The sequence below is a fragment of the Enhydra lutris genome, unplaced genomic scaffold (genome assembly GCF_002288905.1).
Source record: "Enhydra lutris kenyoni isolate GAN:26980312 unplaced genomic scaffold, ASM228890v2 scaffoldscaffold10, whole genome shotgun sequence".
Lineage (NCBI taxonomy): Eukaryota > Metazoa > Chordata > Mammalia > Carnivora > Mustelidae > Enhydra > Enhydra lutris.
Window position 1 is genome coordinate 19,110,438 of NW_019154094.1, and position 17,352 is coordinate 19,127,789.

The 17,352-nt window shown below is 44.5% G+C and overlaps 1 protein-coding gene across 2 annotated transcripts in view; it reads left to right on the top strand.

Annotated features, from left to right (window-relative positions):
- LOC111143893 (protein tyrosine phosphatase, receptor type G) overlaps nucleotides 1-17,352 on the top strand; it is a 700,723-nt gene that overhangs the window by 539,084 nt on the left and 144,287 nt on the right. The gene's annotated exons all lie outside the window — the stretch shown is intronic.

A 17,352-nucleotide genomic window follows, 5' to 3' on the forward strand; every position in this document is an offset into this window, starting at 1 on the left:
AGTACCCTTGTCGCAGGGAGGTGCGGAGTCTTAGAGGTAATGTAATGATTTGCGAAGTTTTAATCATCTAATTAGAATTCCAAAGACATTGACAGAAATAGCATTAGTAACCATAATAAATCTCCCCTTCATCTCCACAGCTGTGATAAAACATCTTCACACCTTTCTAGGAGGATTGTCTTTCCACATTAGCCGACTCGGCAGAGCTTCCCAGACCTCTTCCCCCATTTCTCTCAGGGAAGCTAAAACCAGTTGTCAGCATGCAGTGGAAGTGAGTAGGATTTGGGATGTAATTGTCCTGCTCTTAGAACCATTCAGTCGTGCAGCAGGTAACAGTAATACAGTGAGTAAAAGTAGGAAGATGGTGTGGCCGAAGACACCCACCTAGAGGTTTTCATGGGTGGCAGGTTTCCACGGCTTCCTCTCAGTTTCAGTTTGTGTCTCAAAGCGAAGGCCTCACGCAGAGCTGGATTAGGCTGTGAGGCCAGAGAACAGGGCACCTTTACCCGAACTGTTTCTGCCTGAACGTTTGTGCTTTGCTGTTGGTAACAGCAGGGGTGGTTTTGGACAGTAAGCATATTCGCTTTGTACTCTGGGCAGCCTCGAAAGTGCAAAGCAAGCTGGTATGGGGGCAACACGTTGTGCATTCTGAGCTCCTTTCCCAGAAGATCCCCTTGGGTACCGAGTCGGTCAAACTCCTTCCAGAAATTCATCATGTAGACTGAGTTTGGGGGCTTGAAATGTAGTAAATGATGAATAGATCTTCCTTCCCCACGAACTTTTTGTCCTGTTTAAAAACAAACACACTGGCGCCTGGGTGGCTCAGTTGGTTAAGCCACTGCCTTCAGCTCGGGTCGTGATCCTAGTGTCCTTGGATCGAGTCCAGCATCGGGCTCCTTGCTCTCAGCGGGGAGCCTGCTCCCCCCCCCGTCTGCCTCTCTCTTTCTGACAAATAAATAAAATCTTTATAAAATATAATAAAAACAGGGGCGCATGGGTGGCTCACTGGGTTAAGCCTCTGCCTTCGGCTCAGGTCATGATCTCAGGGTCCTGGGATCGAGCCCCACATCGGTCTCTCTGCTCAGCAGGGAGCCTGCTTCCCCCTGTCTCTCTCTCTCTGCCTGCTGCTCCACCTATTTGTGATCTCTGTCTGTCAAATAAATAAATAAAATCTTTAAATATATATATATATATATATATATATATATATATATAATAAAAACAAACACACCATGGAGAGTTCTAGAATCTTCGAAATAGGTACCAATTCTTTGGTCTGCGAGGAAGCATTCCCCCAGCTATGGCATTTAAGTAGATCTGTGTGTTCTTATCTCCACAATTATAATTGAAGGAAATCCCATATGTTAAAAATAAGCAGAAGTTTCTACTAGCTCCCAGATCCCAAAATCTCTGTAAACTCACTGGGTAGTCATCATTTAGTTCATGCGATCTGTGCTAGCATAATCGTGTTATCCTTGCTCATTATCTACAGAGCAAGGCTGTTCTGTGTACGCTCTTCTATGTTTACTGGCACAGGGAGGGTGGCAGAGATGTCCTGGGTTGTGGTTTCAACACTACTTCCTAGTAGAGAAGTCAGAGGAGACCTATCAGAAATAATTCCCTGCAAAAGGGAGTTTACTTACTTAGACAGCAAAAAAGAGTGGCAGGCCCCCTGTGTGTGATTGAGAGACGCAGGGAGGTGTCTGGAAGGGAGGTGAGGTGAGGTAAGGGGCTGCCTCTCTTTTCCTCCAGCCTGCCTGGAGTGCTGTCCCTCCCAGCTTTTGCATTTGCTGTTTCTGCGGCTTCTGTCAAGAAGGTTCTTGCCTCAGCTCATCACAAGGGTGTCTCCCTTTATCATTTTAGGTCTCAGTTCAGATTTGAGCCTCCTCAGACAGTTCTTTCTTTATTATCCTGTCAAATGCCCCACCCGCTCACCACTCCCGTGGTTCCCTGTCACGTCATCCTAAGTTACTTTCTTCAAACCCCTGAAAAGTATCTGAAATAACTGTGTGTTTTATTTACTCATGTGTTACCTACTAAACCATCAGCTTCATGAGGGCAAGACCTCCTGTATGTGTGGCCAATGACAGATGCTCCGTAAATGTTAGCCAAGTCAGTGAGTCAGATAAACCAACAAATAAGTGAAAATACAAAACTGGGAGAAGAGGAGGAGAAACCAAAGGCCACTTGAGTTTTGCTTTGACTGGGAAGAGAAGGGAATATGAGAACATCTTGGAAACCTGACTTTGTCCCCGCCCCCAGTTCTCAGGCTGTTGCTGACTTCCGTTGTGATAACCGTCCTCTCTTTCGTCGTTCTTCCAACAGAGAGTGAACATTTGAAATGGCTAAAACAACTTTTGTTGGAACTAGAAGCATCTTCAAGTTGAAGGTCCTGTGAGGGAATTGAATGATCTGTTAATTTGATGGGACATAAATAATCGTGCCCTTCACGGAATCTCTGGCTTGGAAATGATGATAGAAATGTGTAAAAAGGAAAAATCAATATGGCTTTCTGTTACAGTTCAGAATTGGTTTTATTTCGTCAGCTCTGGGAGCCATATCTTAGAATATTAATTCATCATTAAGCGAAGGGGGTTTTTTTTGTTTTTTTTTTTTTTATTAATAGGAAAAATCTTGCACATTCTTTCAGCTGAAATGACAATGAGAAGTGTGGTCACCCCTGCAGTTGTATTTGGCATATGGTCGTCAGGGGCCTCTGTGAGGCAGACAGCAAGGTGGGGTTTTCAGTGCATGTGAATTTGTTGGCAGAGAGGGCTAAAGAGGAAAGGAAAGAAGCAGGGCCGTGTGGGGACAGGGTCAGCACCGCAGTACAGATCTGATATCTCCGAATGGGGAAGGAATCTAGGAGGACTGCCTGAAGGCAGCTCTCAGAATGTCCTGGCTAGGTCCCTGAAGCACCTCAGGGCCAAGACGGCCTGTGTTGGGTTCCCCTGCCATGTGGAGTCACCGGCTAGAGCGTCCCATCAAGACCAGACGCCATGAGAACACTGGGTTCAGCCTTGAAGGGGCAGAAGCTATCGGCTGGCTGTTAACCTGGCTCCTCGTGACAGCTTGTCTCTGGAAGGAAGATCTTGGGCATGTACCTCCCTTGGTTGGCATGGAGGTTCCTATCTTCCTTCCTAATCCCATTTCCAAAGAGGTTTTTATTGGGTCCCCTCACTCTTAAAATGCTCACAGATTCTTAGAAGCAGTGCTTGGTCCTCTCATGCATATTTAGTAAGTGCCTCATCAAGGCAGACCACGAAGCTAGGCAGACGGAGCACACAGCAGACCTAGAGCTGCCCTCCTCGCCTTTATAAAGTCTCTGGGGACACACACAGTTAAGCATTGCCATTGTGATAAGGAATGGGGAACAGCAGGTTTAACTCAGACTGGGGCGGTGTGGAGGCAGCACCACAGGCAAGGTGACCACTGAGACCTCCCGAGTGCGTAGAGACCATGCAGGAGGAGAAGTGAGGGGTCAGTGTTTCAGGCAGCACCATAGTCGATGGAGGTCTCTGGTGGTGGAAGTGCATGGAGCTTGTTTGAGGCTCTGCGCTCGGCAACATGGCGTCTGTGCTGCTGGCGAGAGAGATCTAGAAACCTCCTGGCAAACATGAAGTGTTGTTTCTTATGTGTTCGTGTTCCCATGTAAATTGTGATTTTTACAAACTTGAGAGCCATGAAGAAATATAAATAGAATGGAGAGATGTGATTTGCCATTGATTCTGGTCCCATCTATCCATTGAGCGTAGACGGAAGCACTAAAATGTGTGTCATCGGCTCCCAAGAGCACACTCCCAAGACCCACCGTGGAGGAAAGATCTAGGGAGAAACTGTGAATCCTAGTCATAGCATGGACTTGGTCATTTACAGCGCTTTTTGTACTCAGCAACCAGCACTTAGTAGAAGTCACGCCTAATAGAAATACTGGTTCCAAAAAACAGTCTAGTTCTTTTTTTTTTTTTAACCCATTTAAGGGGAAAAAAGGGAAAAAACTCAACTTGTATGTACATTGGTATAGAAATACAACCATCCCTGACAGCTAGTTTTACCTAACTGACCGATGCTCAGAAATGTACATTATATCCTATGTCAATTAAAAAGTTTGTTTGTTTGTTTGTTTTACTTTCACATTTTTGGATTACCTGCTTTTCCTTTCTTTTTTTTATAATATCCATCCAAAGAAAATCTAGCAGGCTGTTTGTGTTCGTATTCTAAAGTATCGTGAAAATGCATCAAAACCCGAACCACTCCTTTTTGTCCATCATCTAAGAGAGATCTGTTTTTGTATTTTTTTTAAGATTTTATTTATTTATTTATTTGACAGAGAGATAGATCACAAGTAGGCAGAGAGGCAGGCAGAGAGAGGGGGAAGCAGGCTCCCCTCCGAGCAGAGAGCCCGATGTGGGGCTCAATCCCAAGACCCTGAGATCATGACCCGAGCCGAAGGCAGAGGCTTAACCCACTGAACCACCCAGGCGCCCCAACCGTTTTTGTATTTTTGCAAGGAAACTTGATAGTAGCAACTGCTTGGATGTTGAGCTTTGACTCCCTGACTGTGTTTTCCCATTCCCCACCATCATCTTCCTTAGTGAGCAGGAACAGTACCTTTCTCCTTCAGAGGAAATGTGAGGGGGGCAGATAGAAATTGCCTCAGACCCCAGTCAGAGCCCGATGGCTCATCCCCTTGTCCTCCCTCCCCAGGTTCTTCCGAGAAGGCTGTCAGTGAAAGTACAAGTAAATAAATGATCACCTGAGAACACCCTGCACTTAAAGAAAGGCACAAGTTTTACAGTGATGAAAGTTGGGGCTGTGTCAGGATCAAAACTCTCTTTGCAGAATAGCTTCCCCGACTGACTCTTTATTCACTTGGGTTCATTTTGGGGGTATTCATACCCATTTTCTCCCCTGCCCTGGGGCCCTGGGATGCTCATCCACTCACCAGATCTACAGACAAAGTCATGGAATAGCTAGAGTTCAATCCAGGCATTTGACAGAAAGGGGAGAAATAAAGGAAACTTGGGAACGTACGTGACCACCTGGCCAGGCTTTTCCACATGGCGGTAGGAGTTGATGCAGCTGGATCTGCTCTTTTTTTTCCATATTCCACTTGCTAGGATTAAGGTTCCTATAATCAAGAATAATCTGGAAGAGAATCCAGACCTGGAGTGGTCTGAATTTCTTCTAAAACAGGGGCTAGGCTTTCTCTTACACAGCAGCTGATACATCACTCACCACAGACACGAATTAAAAAGAAGACAGGCCAGGGCATGGTACCATTGGGACCTCAGGACAGCTGCGGTGGGGATGCAGATGGCCCAGCCTCTCGGAAAGCAACGTGGCCATTTCTGCCTATGTCGCACCTCTACCTTATCCTCTGAGCTGGCAAGTCCACATGTAGGTATGTACCCAAGAGAAATGTCCACAGAAAGATTTGCCCATGGGAGCTTTGTTTATAATGGCCCCAGAGTGGAACCAGCCCAAATGTCCCCCTACACATGCAAGTCGTAGAATAACCAGGCAGTGAAATATTATACAGCAATGAAAAACAATGTGCTCCTTCATTGACATGAAAACAGAAGAGCACATACCGCCTACTTCCCTTTCTGTCAACTTCAAGAACAGACAAAACTCACCTTTGGCGATAAAAGCCAGAATACTGAGGCGAAGGGGTATCGTAAAGGAGAAGAAACATAAGGGAATTTCCTTAGATGATAAAAATATTACATATCTTGACCAGGAGGATGATGACATAGGTAATAATATACAAATTCATCCTACTGTCCCCTTAGATTTATACATTCAGTTGTTTGTAAATGAAAGAGTAGCCCATGTATATTGCACAGTGACTTCTCAAAGATAATACATGCACGGAGCTTAAAAATCCTGACAGTGTCCAGTGTAAGCAAGGCTGGGAATGCTGGGAACTCTCACACTTTTCTGGAAGCAGTTTGGTGGTATTTAGCCACACTGATTCAGTACTCCAGCTCCCAAGCATGTCCCCCAAAGAACGCAGATAAAAGTGTACCGTGAGATGTGTACAAGAATGTTCGTGGCATTGTTTTTCCTAGAAATGCCTCACAGGCCTGTCGTCAGCAAGCTAGATAAACCCAATGCAGGCCTGCAAGAGAACATTTCACCCCGATGGAAAGGGTTGGAATCTTATGCCTCTCCCCAAACCGGGGCACATCTGAGAACCACAAAGTGAAGCAAGAGGCTGAAGAGTGCATAGGGTAAAACACTAAAGGAAAGGCAAAGTCATGATTACTTTCCAAAAGAAGATGGCGGTTACTTCTGGAGGCAGGTTCAGAAAGTGATGAGGCACCGGCCCAGGGAGGGTGGCAAGGGCTTCTCCCGTTCTGGTCACTCCGGGGCTCACTTGAGTATATTTACGTTATCTATTTATGTTTTAGGCATCTTGCTGAAGGTGTGTTAAATTTCACAATCAAAGACAGTCACTAGTTTTAGAAAGTAAGAGATATTGGCGGCGCCTGGGTGGCTCAGTGGGTTAAAGCCTCTGCCTTCGGCTCAGGTCATGATCCCAGCGTCCTGGGATCAAGCCCCGAATCAGGCTCTCTGCTCAGCAGGGAGCCTGCTTCCTTTCCTCTCTCTAAGCCTGCCTCTCTGCCTACTTGAGATCTCTGTCAAATAAATAAATAAAAACTTTAAAAAAAAAAAAAAAAGAAAGGAAAGGAAGAGATTCTGACGGAGCTTTCCTCGGGACACATCAGGTACTAGGGAGCTTTGCAGCAAGCAAGGAGGAGGATCGCCAGCACTGTTTAAAAAACTTTCCACTGTAAGCACCCCTGACAGGCTGTTTGTTTCTCTACAAGTTGATTGCAGGCCAAAGAAAGAACTGCAGCTGCCTTGGGATTCTATCATTAAGAGATGACTTTGAGAGCCAATAACTCCTTTGGGAATTGAGATTAAGGAAATCAGAAACAAGGGGGATGGACCTTAGTCTCAGGTCTAAAAACAAAGGCTTCCCGTGCTGCTGTGTGGGTACATGCTGGCTCTACACCAGGCAAGGGTCTCACTGGCCTGACGGGCACCGCTGAATCCCCAAGAAAGCCTCTGAGACACAGCTCTCATGCCCCCCATTATACAGAAGGGCGTGCAAAGCGAGCCTTGGCTGAGTGACTTGAAGTAAGGTCTTCATGACTTGAGAGTGGCTCTCATGACTCCCAGACCATCTCCCCCTCTGTTCTCTGCCAGGGTCACACCATGTGCCTCTGATTGAGGTTCCTCGCATAGACTGTGGAAGGGGCAAGTGAAGAAATACTTAACAGAACCAGAGTCTGTCATTATCACTCTGGCACTATTGAGATTATCCCCAGGGTCTGAGATCTGGACATAAACTCTCTGTCTGAGGCTAAATGGCTCAAGTTCCTGAAAAGTATCTTGCATGAACTTTGGAAGAAAAGGACAAATCCCAGAACAAGGGACTTTTGGGGAAAATTAAACTATTAGGCAGAAATAGTCTGTGCCATGACAATCAAGCAGCAAGATGGCGGCCCAGAGATGTACTGATAGGGCTTGAAAGGTTCTTACCTGTTTTGTATATGTGAGCTTGAAGCTTCTTTAATCAGAGTCTAACCGTTGTCCCATCTATGGAGGGCCTAAGAAGTGATAGGTAAGGTGTTGAGTAAGATGAACAAGCTTTTCCTTGCCTTTAGGAAAATTTTAATATCATGAGAATCCTTTTTTTTTTTCTGTCCTTCCCATTCTTGTTGCTGAAGATTAAAAACACTAATATTCTTCACCTGCAAAGTAATCTCATGTGTTCACATGAATAAGCAATTAGAACTTTGGAATGAGTTTTCTGAAAAGTCTGTGTTAAGGAATATTTCTAAAGAAATGGAATTTGTTATTTTTCACCTATATTGTGATTCTTAGGAACATTGGTTTCTGCAAGGATTCTGGAACAGTGCTTCAGAGTTCCAACTGTCCTGGTTTTGAATCCTGCACAGATTGCTACGTCTCTCCGTCCCTCTGGGGTTCCACCTTGTAAAATGGGGGTAAGGAAAGGACCTGCCCCATAGGTATTAATGCTAACTGTATTAGAATAGGGAACGAACCGAGAAGGAAGGACACCTGGCATGTGTCCACTGTCCTCTACATCGGCAGCCAGCGAGTACAGTCAGTGATCCAAATCTGGCCTGCTGCCCACTTTTGTAAATAAAGTTTTATTGAAACACAGTCACACTCACCTGTTGACCTGTTGCCTATGACTCTTTCTGTACCACAATAGCAGAGTTGAGCAGCCGTAACAGAGATGCTCTCTGGCCTGCAAAGCCTTAAACACTTACTCTCTGGCCCTTTACAGAAAAGGTTTGTCAACCCCGCCTTACCTAAGCAGTAACAATTACAGTAGCTCTGCTAATAGAGTTGCCTTCTCCCGGTGGCCCGTTCACGTGGGGACAATGTAAATACCTATTCGGGCCATTACTTCTTACCATCTGGTAGACTTTACAGAGACGGGTTTCACTTTTTTTTTTTTTTTTTTAAGATTTTATTTATTTATTTCACAGGGAGAGAGAGGGAGAGAGGAGAGAGCGAGCACAAGTAGGGGGAGTGGCAGAGGGAGAGGGAGTTGATCCCAGGACCCAGGGATCATGACCTGAGCCAAAGACAGACACTTAACCGACCGAGCCACCCAGGAGCCCCTAGAGGAGCTTCACTTTTGATCTTGGCAGAATGACCAGCCAATCTGAATGTGTTTCACCTGAATTCATGAGGGGTGTGTTTTAATGTTTACCTCAGAGAAAGAAATCAAATAATTTTCTCATTTTGAATGGTGGAAAATGTTTCAAGTTAGAAATAAAGTCCATACCTCTGCTTTATTACTGAGCAGCCCACTGATAGTTTTGAATGTCTTAACACGTGACAAAATTTCCCCTTTGAAGTTTATGTTCCCAGCGTCGAATTACGTGGAACTTTCCTGAAGTGTGCTATGAATATGTAGTACCTTGGTCTTGGCTAATTGGCTCCCATCTGCTAGGGATCCAGGAAGGGCAGATGCTTATCTGAACACTTTTGATCTCAAAATCTTGGAGAAACAGTCACACTGAAGCCATTTCCACAGTTTCCTGGACTTCGGTGTGTCAGAACTGCCATAGATGTGAGCCATTTGTGTCTCTTCTCTTAGCCAAAGCCAGGAAATGGGATGCTGGGCGGCCTCTATTTTATCACCCATAGTGTTGTGAACAATAATGTTAAGACAGAAAAAGACTTCAAAAGTGATTCCCTTCAGATCGTCTTTGAGTTTGAGGCCAATTGTCATTTGGCCAGCCTTCTTTGTCACTATTTGATCGTTTGAACAGGATCATGGGAGCCCAAGGAAATGCTTCTCCTGGTCATTTCCATGGGATGTGGAGAGCCAAGAGAGAGATTAAACCATGTCTCCTGTCATCTCCTGCAAGGTGCTCGCTAAAGTGCCTGGGGCTACTTTGTGGGATTTTCTCACCTTGCTATATCCATTCCACCTTGATGTAGGAGAGGCGCTGTGGTGTCATGGTCGAGGGCAAGGGCACAGGCTCTGGGGGTGAGTACCGGTTCTGCTTTGGACTAGTTGTACAGTCTGCACAAATCACTTAGTATCTCCACTCCATACAGAGGTAATAATAATGCCAGCGTTACTGGTTTATCCCAAGGAGGTAGTGACTTCTCGTACCAAATTGTGCCTCGCACACAGTCAGCACTCAGCGTCAGCCGTTGTCGTTGCCACTTTCACCGCCACCCTCCCCATTACTGTTGTTACTTGTTGACGTGCGTCTGGGGAAGGCCGTGTGGTGACAGGAAGTGATTGTGGACCCCTAAGCATTGCCACCGTCACTACCTGACTAGAATGTGTGTTGCTTGAGTTAGTTGAGTCACATAAAATAAAATGAAATGAGGAAGACCATGGTCACCAAGGATTTGGGAGTAGCCAGTCCCTTTGAGATCAGGGAAAAGGGTCAGGGGCAGGGAATCAGAAAGTGTGGGAAAGGAAGAAGCAGTAGCCTCTCCTCCACTGGGCTGTGGACCCAGCCCTGCCTGCATGTTCTGTGTGTAAACTCTTAATTAATCCTAGCCAGTAGCACAGATAGGTAGAAATTCTTAATCCTGTGTTACAGAAGGGTGAACTGAGATTCAGAGAGATTGGCTAATTGTCCCAGCTCGTGGAGTGGGACAATAATTTGAACCCAAATGTATTAGATTCTGAATCCATTCTCTTACTAGCTCTGCTGGGCCAGGTTCTGTTTCCAGCATTGATTAACATCCTGATTATTGTCAAAACCATCTCATTCTTATGAACCTCAGTTTTTCTTCTGTGAGTTAGGTCATTGATCAAGCATCAGAAGGAGGCTAAAAGACTGTGGGTACCCTGTCAGTCATGGCCACCCTGTAAGGAGAAGAGGCAGCAGTGGAACTCTTTGGTGACAACACTGAGTTTTTTCACTATATGTATCTGTATAATGTGTCATGTTCATTTCCTTAATTGTTGATAAGACCCTGCTCTTTGTGTTTCTTTGGAAGTATTAATGACAATGCAGTTTTATTCAGATGTCAGTCCTTAAATTAAAATGCCACATTTGACCAATTGAAGAGACCAGTAAACTCAAGGAGCTTAAATGTCCTTGAACCAGGGTGTAGTGGCTGTTTGATGACCTTGGAGCGCCTCTGTGGGTGCTTGAGTTCAACAATGTTTAATCAGGTAGGCTGTCTCCTAATGAAGCTGCCCTTGCTCAGAACCTGGAATAACACTAGCTGTTCATGTCATAATGTGGGCCTGTAGGATTTTCTCCGGACTATGCCTGTTATAAAAGCTGAAGGGTAGGAATTTAATTCTCTGCCCACTGGTGGAAAATGTTTCAAAGTAGAAATAAAGTCCATACCTCTGCATCCCCATGTAATTTGCCCCATTCATTCTCAAATGGGATGCTTGTTGCCATCCCTTTTAAATGTCCTACTTCTTCTATAGGAACAGGGGGTCAGCAAGCTTTCTCTGTAAAGGGATCGATAGCAAATATTTTAGGCATTGCTCCCATATGTACTCTGTTGCAGCAACTCAATTGTGCAGTTGTAACCTGGAAGCAGGCATAGATCATTTGTATACAAATAGCCGTGGGTGTGTTCCAATAAAACTTCATTTACAAAAATAGCTACTAGGCTAGATTTGGCCTCTGGGCTGCTTTTGACGTAGAATTACTTAGTGACTTAGTTCGATCCATGTTTTTCAGCCATGTATGAAGGACCTACCCTTTAAGGCCCTGTGTTGTGTCCTGGGGGTATAGTCAGGAGCTACGGTCTTGCTGTCATGGAGCCTCCAGCCTTCTAGAGAAGAGATCACTATCCACCAATTACACGGCCTGTAATGAGACTGAGGTCTGCACAGTCATGACCATGAGCATGGTCAGGAGTTGATACCCACTCCACAAAGTTGTGAGGCCTTGTTTTGAGAAAACCAGCCATACCCGACCCTGAGCTCATATACCATAAACGTGCACCAGTCAAAAGAGGTGAACCCCAGTCATGTCAATATCCCAATGTCCTCAGTTCTGTGACTCTCGTTTCTTCATGTGCTTTCTGTCATGTGTTTATGCCATGACATTACATTAGTTTCAGGGATACAACATAATGGCATGATATTTTTATATATTGTGAGATGATCACATCTCTCATCACACAGTTGAATTTTTTTTCATTTCTTCGTAGTTTAACAACTCTAAAGTCGGGGTGCATCTTACACTGATATCGTGTCATTCTCTAATTAGTAATGTGCCGCCTTTAGTAGTGGCATTTGAAATAATGATACATCTTATTTATAGTCGTTAGTGACTTAGATATGAAAGAAATGCAGTATCTTGGATGTATTGGTTATTTAAAATACCCCAACTACCATGCTTGTTTGTTCCTTCATTCTCTTTTCACGTAACTATTGGGAACCTACTATGTTCCAGGCAGTGTTTTAGTTGCTGGGTGTATGGGGTGAATGAGAGAGGCAAGGTCTTTGCCCTTGTGCGAAATCAGGCTCTTGAGGGAGACGGACAGTAAATGAGTAAACACACCCTGGGAAGGAAATGAACTGGGTGTGTTGGAGTTAATGGCATCAGGAACATATCAGGTGGGGTGTTCGGGGTGGAGTCTCAGGAGATGGCATTTGAGCTGAGTCTCCTGGGATGAAAAGGAATCCGCCATATGGAGTGGCAATGGGGAGAAGCATTCTTTTTTTTTTTTTTTAAAGATTTTATTTATTTATTTGACAGAGAAAGATCACAAGTAGATGGAGAGGCAGGCAGAGAGAGAGAGAGAGAGGGAAGCAGGCTTCTTGTTGAGCAGAGAGCCCGATGCGGGACTCGATCCCAGGACCCTGAGATCATGACCTGAGCCGAAGGCAGCAGCTTAACCCACTGAGCCACCCAGGCGCCCGGGGAGAAGCATTCTAAGCAGAGGGAACAGCAAGGTGAGGAGACAGGTGGGTGGTCAGCAGGGGTGAGAGCAGAAGCAAAGAGATGCAGAGGTAGACAGATCATGCAGGGCCTCATGGCCGTGGAGGGAGTTTGGATTTTGACGGGCTCTAGGAGGAAAAAAAAGATTGGCTGCTTCCAGCCACTGGAAGGTTGGAGCTGGGCAGTGTCAGGGCTAGATTTATGCTTGTAAAAGCTGGAAGAGTTCTCAGTCTTCTGTGAAATTTTCTCACCTCCTCGTGTTTACGTTGTAAGGGACTCAGAGCCCTGGGCCCGAGAATGGGCTGGTAGAAAGAGCCCAGTGCTGGCTGAGACCCAGATTTACTCCCACCTCACTGTGTGATCCTGACCCAATCACTTTTCCCCTTTGGACTTTGTTTTCCTTGTTTGTAAAATGAAGTGGAACTAACATCCTCTGTAACTCTTTGGAACCCTGCAGTGCTTTGTGATTCTCGGGGGACTTTGCCCAGGATTCCCTCATTGTAACCTTAGGCTTATTCCTTAAAATCATCTATCATGAAGCCTTGTAAGTAGCTATACCTTGAAAATGGTCCAGGCCCGTCCCTTTGGTCCATCTTTCCCATTCCTTCCTGACAGCCAGCATCCAGTTATATAAAGCAGGTATCAGGGGCACCTGGGTGGCTCAGTGGGTTAAAGCCTCTGACTTCGGCTCAGGTCATGATCTCAGGGTCCTGGGATTGAGCCCCGCATCAGGCTCTCTGCTCAGCAGGGAGCCTACTTCCTCCTCTCTCTCTGCCTGCTTCTCCGCCTACTTGTGATCTCTGTCAAATAAATAAATAAAATCTTAAAAAAAAAAAAAAAGCAGCTATCACTACTTGTGTGTTTGTATGTATGTATTTTTAGAGAGTGAGAGAGAGAGCACGAGCAAGAGCGTGGGGATGAGGGATAGAGGGAGAGGGAGGAGAGAGAGAATCTTAAGGTCCATGCCTGGTGCAGAGGCTGATGTAGGGCTCAACCTCACAACCCTGAGATCATGATCAGAGCCAAAATCAAGAGTCAGACGCTAAACTGACTGAGTTACCCAGGTGCCCCTCACTGCTTGTATTTAGATCATAAAATTAATTCCTTGGCTCCTTCTGGGAGGCTTCTCTCACTGTGTTCATTTTAAACTAATGCTTTCTGACCTCTCTGATGGCTCCTAGAATCCACACTCCTAAATTCCCTGGATTCTGACCCTCAGGCTCTCTATTTCCACCATGACTTCCATTTTCTGTTTCTGTGGTCAGCAGGCCCTTTAGTTATGAGCTCGTCACACCCAGAGCTCCTCCCAGATCATACAGCACACTCATGGCCCATCTGGACTTAACCCTGAGCTGCTGACTCTGTGTTCTAGTGTTTTGGCATCTTCATAATTTTTAACCAAATTCCAGATTGTACTTTAACCAGCAGCTGATCTTTTTTTTTCCTCCTAGAGCCCGTCAAATTTTGGGCTGTTGAACTTTTCCTTCTATCTTCCCTCTTGCTCACTTCACCCCAGCCACACATCAGGCAGAATCCCTTTGCACTAGCTTTTCTCTCTGCTAGGAATGTTCTCTCAAGGTTGCTGCATGGCTCACTTCTGCATTTGGGTTTTTAATCAGATGCTTCCTTCTCAATGAGCCTGCTTTTAAAATTGCCATTTTCAAAATAGTCAGGGGAGACTTCATTGAGAAATGTGTCATTCAAATATGACTAACTTGTTAGCAGCTGAAAGGCATTTGATCTAAAACCAGCCATGAATAGAGAGCAGTAAAGAAAGAAGAGCCAATGCAAAGGCCCTGGGGTCATGTGATTACGGGACAGCAAAGAGACCAGGATGGCTATACCTGAGAGTCAGAAAGTAGCGGTGGATGAGGCTGCAGACAGTGTGGGGGCCCGTTTATACAGTGCTCACAGAAACTGGGTACTCTAATATGCTCAGCATTATTAAAAATGCGGACTCTCGGGATCAGAATCTACATTTTAACAAGCTCCCCAGGTGATGTGCGTGAACATTAACTTTGAGAAGTACTGTTAAGAATCTTCTTCCTCCATTTGGAGTGACCTATGACCCAGTTTTTTCCAATGTTACTCTCTCCCTACCCTCCCCAACACAAAGCATACCAGTGCTTTGAAGTGGTTAAGGAAAACGTAATAGCTTTTCCTTATAAAGTTTTGGGAAATCCTGAAAGAACTAAACAATCACTGGGCTGAAAACAGAAGCTTGGGCTTTCTTATATTTGTTTATCTTAACCCTACTATTCTAAAATAGGTTGACTGCTTTTTGAGGGCTGGCACATTCTTCCCTATATATCTTCCAATGTAATACTTTGTTCATTGGGGTATGTGTGCTTGTGTGTGTTTTCAGTATAATTCCATGATTCTTGGTTACTGCATAGGTCTCATCAATATTTTGATTGTTCATCGTATCTTATAAAGGGCTTTCTCTCTTCCTATATAACCAAAGTATTGAAAATATGAGGTTATTAACACAGTGAAAAATGCAATCAATCAGATGATTATCATCTAATGTTTTAATGATCACATTTTTAATCCAATTATGCATGTTTGAATCTTTCAAATTTTCTTTAATTAAAGATTGCCTCCTGGCACTGCTATCAGAAATAAGGAATTGAACAGAATTGAGCCAGATATAATTTAATGTTGAAAGGAAACTGCAAGGATAACTGGGCCACGCTGGGTTTAATGGTGACCATGACTTTACAGCCCTCATACAAAATTTCCTAATTGATAAGAAAAATTTAATCATCTTCGGATATATTCCGTTTGCATTCAAATAAGGTATTTCTTTTTCTAAATAAACCTCCCCTAACTGATTATTCATATTGTACGTGCAAAATGCTTAAAAATGAAAGACAGAGTTGGGTGAAATGTAGACTACTTAATACAGTGTGTATTTAATATAAAAGTCATACATTATTCATTTTTGCAATTTGAATAACTTTGAATTTAGCATCCCTGTTCTTCATCTTTTTCTTTGATGAACAATTAATTATTAAAATATAATATTGTCTGCATACAGCACTGGGATCCTTGAAAGTGGAATATGAGATTCATTCCCTTTCAATTCTTTTATCTGGTAATGCACAGAACCTGCTTATTATGGTTTAATGGAATGAATGGTGGTATAAATAGAGTGTTTCAAATATTTTGCTCAACTAGGTAGGTGGCTGGGATAGGAATGTTTTGAATTCAAATTACTAATTTGGTTAAAAGTTGGAGGCGCCATGCCCTGATCGGGAATGGGTTTGGAGTCAAACTGCCCTTTTCTAACAAGAGCCATTTAACGAGCACTTACATGTACTTATCCTGTGCCAGACACTCTCCTAAGCCCTTAACTCACGTTAACTCACTTAATACTCATTTATTCATCGAACTTGCTTAGGGAGCTTGACACTATTATAATCCCATTTTGCAGACAAGGATACAGTTACAGGAGAGGTTCAACAGCTTATCTCAGGTGAGACCTTTAAGTAAACCAATTAGGATTCAAATCCCAGGGCCCTGGCTCTAGCATGTCTCTCCGCTTTATAATACCTACATTTATTAAGACTTTCTTTGTGGGAGAGTTTACGCTCTCACCAGGAAAGTGCATTCCTCCTTCCTTCTTCCAGTGGCTGACCTCAGGAAGGTCCCCGTCTTGGGTCCAGCCAGTTGAGCACCCTGTGGCTTATGTGGGCTCTGTGGCCAGTGCTAGAAGTAGAGGGCTACCGTCTCTAAAATTATTTCTCATTTACACCTAAGCATTGTGAGCACCCCATTTGTCAGGGGAGCACTGCCTATGGGCCTGAGCAGGAAATGGAATTTTCAGAAAGATGAGTAAAAATTGATGTTCATTTTGAACTAGAAAACTCAAGGAGGAATGAAAACAGCTCAAGAGTTAATTCTGTAATGTATGTTCACAACAGAAATGATCATCAGTAGTGGAGGCATCAGAACATGTAAAGTTACCCGCACACATACCCCAGTTCTAGCTCTGGCTATCATGGTGACTCTCTTTTTTTTGTTCCCCAGGATTTTTTATTTATTTATTTGAGAGAGAGAGAGAGCACACACCAGTGCGAAAGCAAGGGGAAGCTGCAGAGGGAGAGGGAGAAGCAGGCTCCCTGCTGGGCAGGAAGACTAACTCTGAGCTTGATCCCAGGACCCCAGGATCATGATCTGAGCCGAAGGCAGACATTAAACCAACTGAGTCACCCAGGCACCCCCCTGTTATTTTTTAAGATTTTACTTATTTATTTGTCAGAGAGAGCACACACACACACAAGTAGGGGGAGCGGCAGAGGGCAGAGGGAGAGGGAGAAGCAGGTACCCCGCTGAGCAGGGAGCCCGACACAGGGCTCTATCCCAGGACCCTGAGATCATGACCTGAGCCAAAGGCACATGCTTAACCGACTGAGCCACCCAGGCACCCCTCATGGTGACTTTCCAACACCGGTCACCCGCCCCCCCCCTACAGACATACACACAAACAGCAATACACAAACAGTTGCTTTACAAAAAACAGCAGGGAAGCGGCATCTGGGTGGCTCAGTTGGTTAAGTGGCCGACTCTTGATTTCAACTCAGGTAATAATCTCAGGGTCCTGGGATAGAGCCCAGCTCAGCGGGGTCTGCTTCAAGATTCTCTCTCTGCCTCCCCCAACCCCCTGCTTGCTCATGCTCTCTTTCTAAAACAAGCAAATAAATCTTAAAAAAAAAAAAAAAGGACAGGGGAAAATGTGGCCTAATGGCTAAATCCATTTCACTGACTCTTGTTGTATGATCCTTGACCTAGGAATGATTTTTACATTCAAACCCTAATTAAGTGAAATGTTACCCCCCCAAAAAGAATTCTGTTCTTCTCATAGCAGATGTATATATTTTAAATGGTCCTCCATTGTTATTAGCATTTTGAATAT